At 42.7% G+C, this 15,533-nt stretch overlaps 1 protein-coding gene across 1 annotated transcript in view; it reads right to left on the reverse strand.

Annotated features, from left to right (window-relative positions):
* Nucleotides 1-15,533, reverse strand: part of ALK (ALK receptor tyrosine kinase) — a 608,021-nt gene that overhangs the window by 344,043 nt on the left and 248,445 nt on the right. The gene's annotated exons all lie outside the window — the stretch shown is intronic.

Raw genomic sequence — 15,533 nt, forward strand, 5'->3', positions numbered from 1 at the left:
TACACATGACAAAACATAATGTTTTTGCTTTTGTGATTCATTGTATTTTGGTAATAATGCTTTTATTGTGAATTGTATTTTATACAGTATTTTGATGTTTATGTAAACCACCCAGAGAACTTGGTTGGATGAGTTATCTACAAATGGAATGGAATGATTAAGTGTGGACAAATTTAACACTGGAGAACTACTTGAGCCCTCATTATAAGATTCTATTTAATATCGGGGGAAAGTTATTACATCTTCTCAATGTACTAAAACTAAACTAGGCCAATTAATCTCATTTCTTTTCAGCCATCTTGCTTTCTAAAGCATTCATTTCCCTGATATTATCAAATTCATCTGAAGCTTGCTTACGTTCTTTAAAAATAGTCATGACTGCAACTTTAGTTGATGTCAAGGACAATATGCTTCTGCTCTTACAACCTAATATAGAATTGGCCTTTAAAAAAGAATAGCTATCCTGTAGCTCACTTTTCGTTTCTGAGCTAGTGCACTTTCCTTATATGCAATTAACTATTTCCTTTTATTTTTTTTAATAGAAAACAACAACACAAAGGAATGGCATTGAAGGAAGGATACAGAAGCATGAAATATTAGAGCTATAACCTTTTCTGAACATTACCAAACCAGGATGCCCAGGCAGATGCTCCTAATGCCTGTTGGTGCTGTCACTGAATAGTAAGACTCTAACTTCCATGATTTAATGTGGTTGACGGGGCTGACTTGGTGTGTATTATCAAAGTAGATGAGCTGGGAGGCATTTATCTCACTTGGTTTTATTCATTCAGGTATTCAGTGCAGAACCAACCTAGATCAGAAGGCTGGGGAGTGGGAGTGGCTGTCATCCGATTACATCTCCCTCCCTTGCCAGATCAATATTCAGAAATAGAATTTGTACCTGGTTTTTCAGTTGCAGATTACAACCCGAGATGTCTGAGGTGGCCTCTGAGGTTTCTGGAGAGCCCCACACCAGGTGTTGGTGCTTTAGGACCTCAACATCCATGCTGGGGCTCCCTCAGGATGGCCTCTGAGAGGCTATATCTGACAATTATCAGGCTGTCTCTAGCAGCACGGGACTGGGTGGGTCCAGGAGATGGTGAATTCCTCTGAGTGGCCCTTTAAGATAGTTCAGAAGCTTCCATTAGTGCAGATCATGAGTGTAAGAATGTTGACTGGGCCAGCCACCTGGGATCACATAATATTAATCATGGAAGATCTTCATTGGCTGCCTCTTTATTCCCAGGATGTATTCATGTTGCTGTTATTGACCTATAAAGCCCTTAATGACTTGGGTCCTAGGTGACTGAAGGAACACTTCTTCCTGTGTCAGAAGTGTTCTCCACTTCTTGGAGGTGGCACTGAGATAACAGAGTGTCTTCCCCCTTGATGTATGCCAGATGCAAATTATTGTGACATCCTGGCACCAGGCAAATACCTGTCTTTTTGTCTTTATGGGATAGTAATCTGCTACTAGGTTTTAAGCTGTAATTTTAATTTTAATTTTTTACCTGATCTATTCATTTAATTGAATGTCTTGTTGTTGGAGATTTTTGGGTGCAAGACAGGCTAAAAATAAAGACTCATCTCTTTCTTCATATCTTTGGTGGAGGGCAGGTTTATATGCAGAGCCACCTGATTTATTCTAGGACAGGGATTCCCAACCTTTTGAGCCATGGGTATATTCACAGATTGCTGTGGGCACCACACACACCCATGTCTATTGGCTTCTTTCAAGGCAAATTTCAACAGTGCAAAGGGACTCTGTGGGCACCAGGGAGAGCTTCTGATAGTACATATTATAGGGGATAGATTAAACTCAGTGCAGTTTGTGCTGGTTTAATGCTAAATTGAGGAATTGCATTATGTACATTTCTTTTTCTTCCATGGACTGCAAGAAGATCAAACCTATCCATTCTTAACGATAGGTGCTCTGAGTGCTCCCTGGAAGGACAGATCATAAAGCTGAGGCTCCAATACTTTGGCCACCTCATGAGAATAGAAGACTCCCTGGAAAAGACCCTGATGTTGGGAAAGATTGAGGGCACAAGGAGAAGGGGACGACAGAGGACGAGATGGTTGGACAGTGTTCTCAAAGCTACTAACATGAGTTTGACCAAACTGCGGGAGGCAGTGGAAGACAGGAGTGCCTGGCGTGCTCTGGTCCATGGGGTCACGAAGAGTCGGACATGACTAAACGACTAAACAACAACAACATTTCTTTATTTGAATGTGACCCACCCTGAGACCATTTGTGATCAATGCCTGGATACATACATACATGCATACATACAATGAGAGAACAACAGGGACTGGAAGCATTAGAGCATGTGCAGCCATGCACTTCATTGAAACTGTAGAATGGAAGTATGGGTGTGTGTCTTGATAATATTTATTGATAGGTGGCCATATAATATAAATAAGTAAATACATTCCCTTGTCTCTATTTTGAAGCCATCACTCAGAAGGGAAAAAATGGGGGGGGGAGAGAGATAGAAAGAACAGCAAACTACTGGGGGGAAATGCTTCAAGGAGCAACATTCAAGTCTATGTAGCCACAGCTGGCAGAAGGCCCTTCATTTATTTTTCTTGGCATCTGTCAATGAAATCAAAGTGAGTGAGTTGTGCATGCCACAAAACCACCGTATATCATGTTTAGCAGTAACCTTCAAAACTCAAGTGCTGTTTTGCTGTTTAACATGCCAAGTACAGTATTGCCTTGGTATCTAATAAATATGAGTCCTGCAGACATTTCATCTTCAGCCCACCAGTGTGCATATTTATGCTGCAGTTTTGCATTCTGGGCTTAGGAACACCTTTTTCTTTTCTTTTTTGCTATACGGCAAAATATTCAAACAATGTCTGAAGAATATACTCTGAGCAAAAAGTACAAATTGATACTATTATTAGGGAAAGGCTTATAAACAGCAAGACTTGCCTCTGCTGAACCAGGCAGAAGGCCAAGGGAGATTGGGATGAATCAGCCCTGACGTAACCCATCATGTGGAAGGGAGGGAGTGGGCAAAACTCTCCCACCAACACCTGAGCACCTTCCTCACCTCCATCATACATGCATGGGCAGAGCGTCTGGATGTCACCTACGCATGTACAGTTCAACACACAGAAGCAAATATCACTGTTAATTTCCTCGGGAAACAGATTGTCCGGAACAGTCCTCTGTGGTGCTCAACTGCATGTAGGTTTTCTCCTAAATATACCCCCATCCTTCGGCAGGGGGGAGGTTGCAATCCACAGCAGAAGACTGCCATGGGAGCAGGGATGGGGAGGACAGGCTCCTTAATACTTCCCTTGCCAGCAGTTTTCATGTTAAAATTGCCCATTCCAGGTCTAGATTTATTGTGGTTTGGCCTATGAAAGGCTTTGTAAGCTGGGAGAGAATTGGCTCTGCTTTCTGTTCATTGCCACCCATGTACCACAAACAAAAAACCTGAGTGTGTGTAAGGAAGTGGGCTAATAAACAGTCTTTCATGGGCTAGAAACTTTTGTGGACTTAGCTGCAAGGCTGTACTTGAATTACCATAATATAATAACTTTATGCAATGGTTACTCCAGTCCAGAACTTTTGTACGCTACAGAAAATTAGAAGCCTGAACAGCGACTGTAGGATTGTCTCCAACTGGTGCAGAGAGAGCATAGGTCTTGACTGAAGTATGGAAGGAAAGAGTCAGTCAGTGTCTTCTTCCTTGAGACCCATTTTTTCTCTCTCAAGAGATCAAAGAATGCATATTTTTTATGCGAGAGAGAAGAGGCTAGGCTAATTTAACTGACATGGACAATCCTACATCAGCTGCAGTGCTCTCTGCTTATTTCTGCCTCCCAGACAATGCTCAAGCCACACAATTGCAGTTACAATAATAGATTATGAAAAAATAATTGCCTTGCTCTTGCCTCTCTCCTCCCCCCTCCTTAGCAAAGTGATTTATAGGAACAGATTGCCCAAAGCATTCTTTAAGCAGCACAATAATACAATGCAGGAGCTATGTGACTAGTACCATTAGGGAATAATCTGACACTATTATGTACCCCGGGAGTAATTATATCAGCTCTTTTAGCAGCCAGATGGAATAATTGATTTCTTTATTACAAAAGGATCAATAAGAGTGCAGAGCCTGCCTATCATTTGCTGCAGCTTTACCTACCGAGAGACAAAGAAAACTGCAATAGATGACAGAAGCGACCAACAGGATCAGAATGCAACAGTGGTGCTGGTTCCCCTTTGCAGTTCCGTCTTCTTGCAATAAATTCAATTTCAGTCACTTGCATTATCCCAATGAAAAAGTTTTGTGGAATTCAAAAGGAATTAAATTAATACAGCTCTACAGCTAGAAGTTTTGCCAACCATCTATAGAATGTAATACAGCAACCTACAGAATTCAAAAGCAGGGAGGCAGCTTTCTGTTTTAAAAAAGCCACATTTCACTGGAGAAGCTTGCTTGCTTGCTTGTGTAGGTGGAAATGAGTGAAGTGCCCTAGCTGAGGGTCCTTACAGGTCCTCAGAATTAACAGTTATTTGAAGTGTACTACAGTGCATTAAATGCCATTGACAAACACCGTCAGTGAGCTAGTCGATGAGAAGCAAGTACAAGACAGGGCTGCACTGAATATTTGCTCATTTCATTTTTCAAGGCAAAAGTACAGCTTTGATAGTGTGTGAAATGTTTCCTGCAAACACAACACTTGTACCTTCCATGTGGCAATATCAGCAGCTTTTTTCAGCCACTGGTTCTGTTCTCTGTGGCTGCTTTGGGACTATTTCTCTATCCTTTCTCGCTCCAGAGTTGATCCCAAACAACAGGGCATCATTAAATGAGCAGTGTCATAACGATACTGCATGGCCCATCTGATTTGGCTCTGTGATTATCCCCTTTTGTTGTCTGCAAAGTTAAGGGGACTTCTCCACAACCCTTTTACTCTGCAGGGAGGTGGGACTGATTCAAATGGTCCACCCCCCGCCACGTAATGGATCCAAATGGTTTCCAGAGAGTGGTAGGGGATGCTTTATCCCATGTTGATGGCCTTTCAGCTGATTCTCTGGTGGCCCGCTGGAATGTGGAGTTAACCAGGGCTATTGACTATTTGGCTCCGAAGCGTCCTCTCCGATTGCATGGAGCCCGGACAGCCCCGTGGTTTTCCACAGATCTGAGGGCAATGAAACAATCGCTGAGATGGCTAGAGTGCCAGTGGAGGATAACTCATTCTGAAGCTGACACGGGTTGGAGGTCAATTTCGAGCCTACCAAGCGGCGATAGCGACGGCGAAGAAGACTTTCTTCACTGCCTCTATTGCATCTGCAGAAAACAGCAGCAGGAGACTCTTTCAGGTGGTTCACAATTTAGTGGAACCATCTGCTCCATTGAGGCCCAGTATGGGCCACATGATCTCCTGCAATGATTTTTGCAAAGTTTTTTTGCAGATAAAGTCGCCCAGAGCCAAAGTGTGTGGGCTTAATGCAGTGGACAGAGCAACACAGAAGGGCTCATAAGGGGGGTGGTTTGGGGTGTGCTGTGAGGCCTAGATGGCCACTTCCAGCCCACAAGCAGAAAGTTCCTGACTCCTGGACTGGATTAAATTTGGAAGGATTGTCTAGTTCTGCTTTTATAAATGGGAATGCTGGCATTCCCCTTCTTGCCTTACTAATATGAAGGGTTGGAGTGTGTTAAAAAGTTTGCCGAGCCATACCTCTGACCCCTGCCAGCATCTACCCAGGGTTTCCACCAGCCATAAATTTATGTGGATAGCGGAAGAAGGCAAGCATTTGCACACAGACCTCTATCTACACTATTACGCTTCTCCAGTTCCAGGAATCCTGTTTGATCAGCATTTCAGAACACAAGAAAGTTTCCATACATAGAGGTCCATCTACAAATGGCAAAGCCAGGAGAAGCCGTGCATTGTTGAGGGCAGGACCAGAGGCTTGTCTTACATGGTGAGCCATGAAAACACATATTGTAGCATCTGTCTTATGCAAGTAACTTTATTCAGCCATAAACTGACTCTTTCCACTGAAGTTGACCACTGGACTGTCCTGCACAGGAAAGACTATAAAAGTGCTTTCTGTTTGAGTTAGCTGCCAGAGATGATCTGTAGGCAGCCATAAGAATTGAACTGTGATGTGGGAATTTAAGCAAAGGAGCATGTCAGAGACCTGGGCCAAGAAACAAGTAGGAATCAGAATGGAGGAGCAAGCAGAAGTCAGATCAGTGAACAAGCAGAAACCAGCACAAAAGGCCAAGGCAGATGTTGAAGCAAGAGCCAGTGCCAAAGAACAGTTCACAAGTGTTCTGTTTCAGGAAACAGCCTCAGCCAGATGGGTTCGTAGCCAAGCATGGGGCTGCGGGCATGAGTACAGATTCCAGCAAGCAAAGAAAGACAAAATCAATCATGATCCAAGTTCAAGTAATAACAATAACAATAACAATTTTATTATTTATACCCCACCCATCTGGCTGGGTTTCCCCAGCCACTCTGGGCGGTAACCAATAGAACACTTAAAACAGAATAAAACTTCTAACATTAAAAACTTCCCTAAACAGGGCTGCCTTCAGATGTCTTCTAAAAGTCAGGTAGTTGTTGATTTCCTTGACATCTGATGGGAGGGCATTCCACAGGGAGGGCGCCACTACTGAGAAGGTCCTCTGCCTGGTTCCCTGTAACTGGTTCCCAGTGAGGGAACTGCAGGAAGGCCCTTGGAGCTGGACCTCAATGTCTGGGCTGAACGATGGGGTGGAGATGCTCCTTCAGGTTATGTTATTATAAAGCAAGGTAATGATCAGGTTCTAATAAGATGAAGTCAAGCAGAAGCAGGTAGCCCCCTGGATAGCTCCACATGGAGCTCTCATAGTCGGCAATATTCAGCAGCGTACCACAATAAGATGAATTGCCATATTCAGTAATAAGTAAACCCAGACTGAGTCTTAAATATAGCTACAACTCCATCTCAACAGCAACCTCTGTTTCCAGTAAGTCAATCCTTTTTTTATTTCAAGGGGCCTTGCCCATCAACTTTTACAGTGCAGGGGAGATTGTGGTTCTGCTGGGGTTTTTTAATTGGAGTCTTCAGAATCTAACAACATAATCTCTTCAGGATGGAGAACTGTTGGCAAAATGGGCTTCGGAGACATCCTCTGAATCTACCTCCACATCCTGCAAAGATGAGAAATTGGACTCAGAAGGACTTAACAGCGAAGCCAGAAGGCAGAACTGAAGATCAAGGAAAGGGATGTGTCAGAACTAAGAATATCTTGTTACTCAGGAAAGCCTTTTTACAGTCCTTCCTGTCCAGCAGCAGCTGATTGGCTACTTAACTGTTTTGGTACCTCAATTTTGCACCAAATTGGTGACAATAGAAATTCCTTATGTGCCCATGGGAGGGTTGTCAAAAGAAATACAGTAGGACTGCCATCATACTGCTCTTATCATATTGTCAAATTGCTTTGTTATGCTTTATGGAAAGTGATTTACTGTATAAATAAAATAAACAAATTATTAAATAGGATTCAAAATCAAGATACCTTAATAGATCAAAACTGCTGGTGAGAACACCTCTTGGAAAAAGGATTTATGCTCCACAATAGAAATGTTTCATGAATAATGATATCATATGAAACATTTTAGAACTTATCTTTGAGACTTTTCTCCTACAGCCTACCCTAGACTCACTGTTATTGGAGTCTTCAGAAAAAGGTTGTAATCCTGTACACACTTAGGAGAAAGAGCATACGAAGATCACTGCTGGATCAGGTCCATCTGGCCTAACAACCTGTGCTCACAGTGGCCAACCATATGCCTATAGGAAGAATGCCAGCAAGACCCAAACACAAAAGTACTCTACCCTCCTGCAGTTTACAGCCACTTGTATTCATGTTGCACCCAACAGTGGATCTAGAACATAACTACCATAGTAGAGAATTGATCGCCTTATCCTCTATGAATTTGTCTAATCCTCTTTATAGCTTTCCAAGCTGGTAGCCATCCCTATATCTGGTGGGAGAAAATGCCATAGTTTAACTGGGTTTTGTGAAGAAATATTTTCTTTTGTCCGTCTGGAACCTTCCAACATTCTGCTTCATTGGATCACCCTGGGTTCTAGTATTTTGAAAGGAGGAGTACTCAAATAATGCTTACTTTTCAGGAGACCTGGCTAGACAGACATGGATAGTGTAAATGTCATGTCCAGCTGGTCTCATGTCAAAGTGACTCTCTGAAAAACACTGAACCCATTTGTCCTGGTTTTCTTTTTTTAAAGTGCCCAGTGTTTCTGGTGTCCCCCACAGCTCACGACAAATCTAATTAGATGGAGCCAATCAGTTGTAGAGTACAATCATGACTGTAACATTTTCAGGCATTTCAGAAACATGTATATTAATGACAGAGGCAAGAAGAGCACCCTCTTCTGTGTTCTGCTGTCTCCACACATGCAGATTATTTTATCAATTGTGTGAGAGCAGCAAGCTGGATGTTTTTCTTCTTAAAGTGCCCATTGACACAGCAAGGAGCACAGTTTCTCTTATATGGTCTTAATACAGGCTCCTGCTTTGTCGCATTACAGTTTAATCCCCCCTCCACAAGGTGCAAGCAAAAATCTTTGCTTGGCTGGCTTAACCCCAATCAAAGAGTAGTGCCTGACAGCTCTTGCTTTTTCTTCCTCCTGTAAATGGACATGAACTGTGAAGACCTTATCAGATATTAATACATGTTATTCGGGCTAACGGGGGAGAAAAAGACACTTGCTGACACAATGAGCAACTTGAGATATGAGAAAATCCGAGCTGAAATTAATTTATCGCCATACTGCCTTTCAAGTGCATTAATTTCAGTGAAACACATTTTCTGCTTCCATTATGGAACCTGATTGTCAGAGGTGTCAAGTAGCCACCTCTTCCCTTTAGAAATTAGTGGGATTTGAGAATGTTCATCTCTTCTGGTAACCAGACTCATGCGCGAATGAAAATAGACTAACATTACCCCAAAGCCTCATGTTCTCAGTTCAGGTTTCAGTGCAAACCCTTTTGTTCTCTATTTCTGCTACAGAGAGAACTGGCTTGTATTCAGAAGTCTGGATCTTACGGGGACAAAGAATACTGATAGCAAGAAATGAGCCAACCTGCCAGGACAGGTGAGAAGTAGGCGATTAGATATTTGAACTGTTGTCTAGGTTAGGGATGCTAAATCTGGCCATGGGATGGGATGGAACACACAGCCACAGGCTGGAGACCAGCCAGTTTTCATGCACCCAGAGTAAGCAGGAGAAGGATTAAGAGCCTTGGCAACATATTCTCTACACCAGCCTTTATCAACCTGGTCCCTCCGGATGTTATGAACTACAATTCCCATCTGTCACAATGGAGGGAACCAGGTTGGCAAAGGATTTTCTACAAATGGTTCTAGGACAAGGACAAGTAAAGTTCATTGAGGCAAAAACTAGAATGAGTATTAAGCCAGCAGAATTTTGTAAGCCAGCTGTGGGGAATCTTTGCAGGCCAAGAGCTGCATTACCCTAGTGGAAATATTTTGGGAGCCACATTTCACTAGTGAGCAGGCCCAGACACACAGACAACCACACACCCTTACCACAGAGCACCACACATCCACAGAATCACACCCACAATGTTGTCTGCCTCTGATCCTTGCTCATCTTATCTGTGCAAATCAGCTGAGGGGGGAATGATAAGTGAAAACAGTCAAAAAGTTGTTTTAATTATCAAAAACTGTTCACATAGGCTATTTCCCCTCTAAAATCCTGAGAGAACACAGCTTGCTTTTCAGTCACCTGGCAAGCAGAAAGGATCTTTTATTTTGCTAACTTAATTAGTAGTGATAAGCCATCCTTGATCCACGGCAATAATGCTACCTGTGATTGCAATTTGTTTTCATTTCACATACAGTGGTATCTCGGGTTACAAACACCTAAGGTTACGAACACTTCAGGTTACAGACTCTGCTAACCTCGGGTTAAGAACTCTACTTCAGGATGAGAAAAGAAATTGTGCGGTGGCAGCGGGAGGCCCCATTAGCTAAATTGGTACCTCAGGTTAAGAATAGACCTCCGGAATGAATTAAGTTCATAACCAGAGGTACCACTGTATACACTAATGGAGTCTGAACTGGAGCTGACTGACCAGGAACAAGATAATGGGGTCATAGTAGATAGTCCTAAGAAGACTTGTTTCACTTGTCAAGATCTTTCTAAAAATGTTGCATGAGCGTGGCTCTAGACATGGCCACAATGTTCCAGAGATGACCTGACCATACATTAAAATAATAGCACAGGCATGGGCTACAGTTCTTTGGATATCAGCCCCTCCCTCAGCTAAGTAAAAGTTCGTTTCATTGGAGATACATCTCCAGAACATTTAAAGAAATCAAAAAAACCTAATGTACACTGATGTCTCAGCTGCTCATTTCCATAGTCACATTAAGAATTCTCTTTGAAGGCTGCCCATTCTCTATTAAATTATTTATAGTTTCTCATGGACACTGTATCCCAAAGACCAAAGTATTTTCACACAGAGGCAGCACTTCACATGAAGAGGGCTTTATGCAAGGGGAACAGCCCCAATCAATCAAAATTTATACTCCAGAAAAAAGGCAGCAAAATCCTCATTATGCATGCTAGAAGGCCATTCATTTTTCTGTCCTGTAAATAACTGTGGGGACGGATAATGGACACTTGACACCTGCTTAGATCATCAGCTGGTGTAGTCAAAGGGATAGTCATTTATCTGCCAGATTTAACATCCATGCAAAGCAGTGTTCAACTTTAATAAGTGGTTGAGGAGAAGAGAGTGATACCCCCTCCCCACTGTGGCAACCAATCATTCGTTTGAGTGAAATCCCAGCTCATGGAAAGCAGAAAGGGGATTCTCTTCATGTAGCTGGGCATTTGAATCCCATAATACTAAAGGCCTTGAGAAACACCGTCTGGACTACAGACTACAACCTCTGAGTTGGACATTGGAAACACTGACATTGGTCAACAGTGTTCCCAATGTCCAACTCAGAGGTTGTAGTCTGTAGTCCAGAGCTAAGATTTAATGCAGTGGCAGGTGCAGAAAGAAGCCTGCTAGCAAACCAAGTAAACATTTGTGGACTGATCTGCCTCCCTGCACTGGTCCCGGCCAAAGTTAGCACTTTCCACCACCACTGCTCCATTTAGCACTACTCACAAGCGGGCAAGTGAGAGTATTTAGGCCTTTTTTTGGGGTGGGGAGATCACCACTGAGCAGGCAAAATTTCTGTTTTGGAAAATTGGTCTGTTTTCTTTACTTTTGACATCTGTATTTTCAAAATGTGGGAAAGATCCAGGAAAACAAGATGGGCTTGATGGGTCTTATGATTCAAGATGTTGGCCTAAGTGGTGTCAATGGAAGCTTCAGCTCTGGGGCTAATAGCAGCTGGGGGGAGGTGTGTGGAACAATGTTCATCAGGACTGCCGTGGGGAAGGGTAGAAATCTGCCTCCCACTGCACTACAGGTGGAGAACTGGATCTCAGCAGCAGGACAGATGCTTATCTATCCCACCAATTGTTGGCCATGTTTGACAGGTAGGCAGCTCAATCAACTGGAATCACAATGCCTCCCCCCCTTTTAATTACCTGCAGGGGTCTTCAGAAGCCCTTTTCAAAGAACTTCCTTGACCTGATTGTCTTCAGAAACCCCTTTCAATGTGCTGAGTAAGATAGTCTAAACTGTGGTCCTAATCCTGATAGAAACACCAGCTCCTGATATGTGTTTTTGTTTTTTAAAAACATGCACACAACTCCATATGATATGTTTAGCAACAGGCGTAGATTTCCCCTCTGAATTCAGTTTCTACTACTTTGTTTGGAGTACCTGGTATCCTTGTTTAGTGACACACACACCCTCCAATCAGTTAATCAGCTGTGTCTTCCCATACAAGAATAAGCCAGCATGGCTTACTGCTATAATCATTATCTCTGCAGCCTGCCATGTTAAACAAAACAAAAATATATGATGACTGGTTTGAATTATTGTTCGCAGTGTGTATTCTGCAGCCATGAAGGTAAACTTGGTAATCAGAACACCAGGAATTTATATTGAACATATATTCAAATTGAATTCTAAATTGAACAAAAAACATTACTTTAAAAGCATCCAGAATGAGTTTGCTCAACTGTGCCCCTGCTGTTTTGCTGCTAACCACAATCTAAGAGAACACACAGAGAGTCTGACAAATTGAGACATCACTGGCAATTAATCTTAATTACACAACTGGAAGGGGATATTTCGGCTGGCCAGAGCCCAGAAACAGCAAAACGCTTTCACTTGATAGAAAACCTGAGCATTCTTCTTGATACATACAACCTAATACTTTAAAAAAAAATGCTGGCAGAAATAAAACCCCTCATTGATTAGAAGCCCATCGGGAGGCTGAATTAATGTTTTTCTACATGAACTAGATTGACAGATGAGTTTCTGATTTCTTTACACTTCAGAACAGATACGGTTCAGTAGAACATATCCTTAGAAAAAGGCGACTAATTTCCCAGATCTTGGAGTAAGATTTGTGTAAAAGGACATAGTCAGACATCAAGGTAGAGCTCCAGTTTGCACCCAAACCTTTCACTGGGGGGTAACATGGATATCAGGATATCGACAAGGTTTGCTACACTCCATTCAAGACAATATTCCTGTCCCTTTTAAGAGATTGCAACTGAGCCAATATTCATCAGATTTAGCTTTTACCATCACTGCATCAGTATAATGAGGAAAACTGTCCTTACGGGGTTTGTTTTTCCCTGCAGAGCACTTAAAAGAAAAATTAAGCCCTGTCCCAGATGGATAGACTTTGCCAATGCTATTTACTACTACCTTTTAAAGATATCAGGCTATTAAGTAGTAAGAGGTGAAAGAGCACCTGCGTCTCTCAGCGCCGATCTGCATATTGTACTAACAGGACATAAATTTCAGGCACTTTGCCAACAGAGGACACAGAGAAGACAGTTGTTGGGCTGCACACTTAAGCTCCCCATTGGTCTTACAGCTGTACTTTCTCTCCAGTCAGCTACTATCCAGGGACCAGGAAAGGAGAAGGGGGGCTTCCTTTATTGGGTTATCCAGCCTGATGCTAAAGCAAAACTTTTCATAAGGAGTGGGATCAAATGCAACCCCCTTAGTTTGGATCTCCTTTAGTTTGTTTGTTTGGTTTAACACATGAATCATAGAATTGTAGAGTTGGAAGGAACCACAAGGATCATCTAGTCCAAGTCCCTGTATTGCAGGAACCTTTTGCCCCATATGGAACTCGAACCCACAACCCCAAGATTAAGAGGCTCTTTGTTTACATAGTTTGCACATTTCCATAGATATATGTATGTCTTCTTGGACCTATGTGAAATGCTGCAACTCTGTGCTGAAGCATCTGCTTTGCATACAGAAGCCCCCAGGTCCAATCCAATTGGGAGCTCTCAGGTGGAACTAATCCTAGCAAGGATTGTATCTGGTGCTGAATACAAGCCGCATTTGCAAAGAAACAAATCAGGAGTGTGTTTTAAGGCCCCCAATAGTTCATTTCCATCTGCATCTTTACCTGCTCCATGCCTGACATAATAGATAATGTCAGGTTTGGGTTAGGTGGGCATGGCTTGGCAAAAACAGCATCACAGGCCAAATTATGACCCCGGCCAGGCCTAGTTGGATGTGTAGCCCAGACTTTTCTCATGGAATGTCAGTGGGATGGGTGAGCCCATCAAACACCAAAAGATGGCAGACCACATCAGGCAGCACTTCCTGAATGTAATTTGTTGACAAGAGACACATCGTGCAAACTGCTGTGACTGATTTCTAAAATGTGGGACAAATCCTGGCTAAATCCATCTCTTGGGATGGCATAGGGGAAATGATTTTAGATATCACTCTCCCAGTACAATGTAAAAAAGATTCCCCGTGAGATATGAGGCTGCTTCGCCTCAACACCTTTAGTTGTTGGGTTTTAGTTTTTGCGGTTTTGATTGTGTTTGTGTATGCTGCAACCCACCCTGGGGACCTCTGCTGAAGGGGGGGTAAGAAATGCAATAAATAACCATAATACTCCTCAGCATCGCCTAGTAGGGCTAGGAAATAATCCCACCTGTAGTCAGTATATGCAATACTGAGCTAGATGGATCAATGGTCTCACTCAGAGTAGGGCAGCTTCCTGTAACCTCATGGAGCAAATGCATGAGGAAGAGGTGGGATCATGTCTTTCCTTCAGCAACACTGCATCCCAGTGGCCCAGCCCTGACCTCCATGCACATAGTTGAAGGTCTGAAAGGAGGCCTTATTTATGGAAAGCATTATGAATCAGCTTTCTGCCTTCAAAGGTGCCAAGGTAACATGCAATAAGGAAAACAGTACAACAATAAAAAACACTTTATAAAAAAGGAACAAAATCAGACAGCAGAATTTAAAAAACCATCAAAACCAGATGAAACAAAACAGCTCATCTAGCACTAGGCAAAGATGGAGCCAAACTGGCCTTCCTAAGAAGAGAGTTTCACACTCAGGATGCTTCTGTAGAGAAGGCCTTGCCCCAGGTACTCACCAACCTAGCCTCTCTTGGTTGTACATACAGGCCTCTGGTGAAGATGAAAAAATTTGTGCAGGCTCACATGGGAGGAGCTCTTTCAGATAGTTTGGCACCAAATCATCTAGAGCTTTATCAGTAAGAACCAGCACCTTGAATTGTGGTCAGAAACAAATTGGAAGCCAATGCAGTTGACACAAGACCAGTCTGACAATTTTCACACTGGTCGCTATTTCTAAACACTCGTCCACAGCAGTCCTCACTCTTTAAGCTTTATGCATGCAGGTGCTTCACATGATCTAAACACCTTGCACAAACATGGTTCCCATGAACACACCCAGCTTACATACATGGGCAGCAGAAAGGGGCAGTGGGAACTACACTGATATGGATAGAGCCCAAAGTGCATTCGTATCTTCTGGAGTCCTCCTGTGTTGTGGCTGGTGGAAAGAGGTTTCCCTGGGACTCCAACCCAGACAACACTGGAAATACTGGGCTGTCATGAAAGGAGACACCTGGGCAGGTTAATTCAAATCAATGTACTATATCACTTACACAATTGCTGAAGACAGCACAAACACTTGAATGGCAATTTGCAACATTTGTACATTTCTCGTGCTATTGTTTGATGATTAAGATTTCAGACAGGAAAGCAACCAGCAGAACAATGTGAAAGAATTACCACTGCTAATCAGAAATAATCAAAATATAGGCATGGATAAAAAGGAAAGTGAATTATCTGAAAGTAGGATTGGATGTAAAGAGTGGGTGGTGGGAGTAAGTATGAGCGCACTGAAAGATATTAAGAACAGCTGGCATAATCATAAAAGCCCAATTTGAACTACAACTGACAGAATGGAAGTTATTTTATTGTTGCAGCAGCATTCCTTCTCCCACTTAATCCACCTAAGCTGAAGCATTTGCACAATGAAAGGTGGAGCTAGGAAACAGTCTACAGATGCTCCCACTCCTACAGATTCCAATTCTTA

The sequence above is a fragment of the Podarcis erhardii genome (assembly GCF_964252035.2).
Source record: "Podarcis erhardii genome assembly, chromosome: 3".
Taxonomy (NCBI): Eukaryota; Metazoa; Chordata; class Lepidosauria; order Squamata; family Lacertidae; genus Podarcis; species Podarcis erhardii.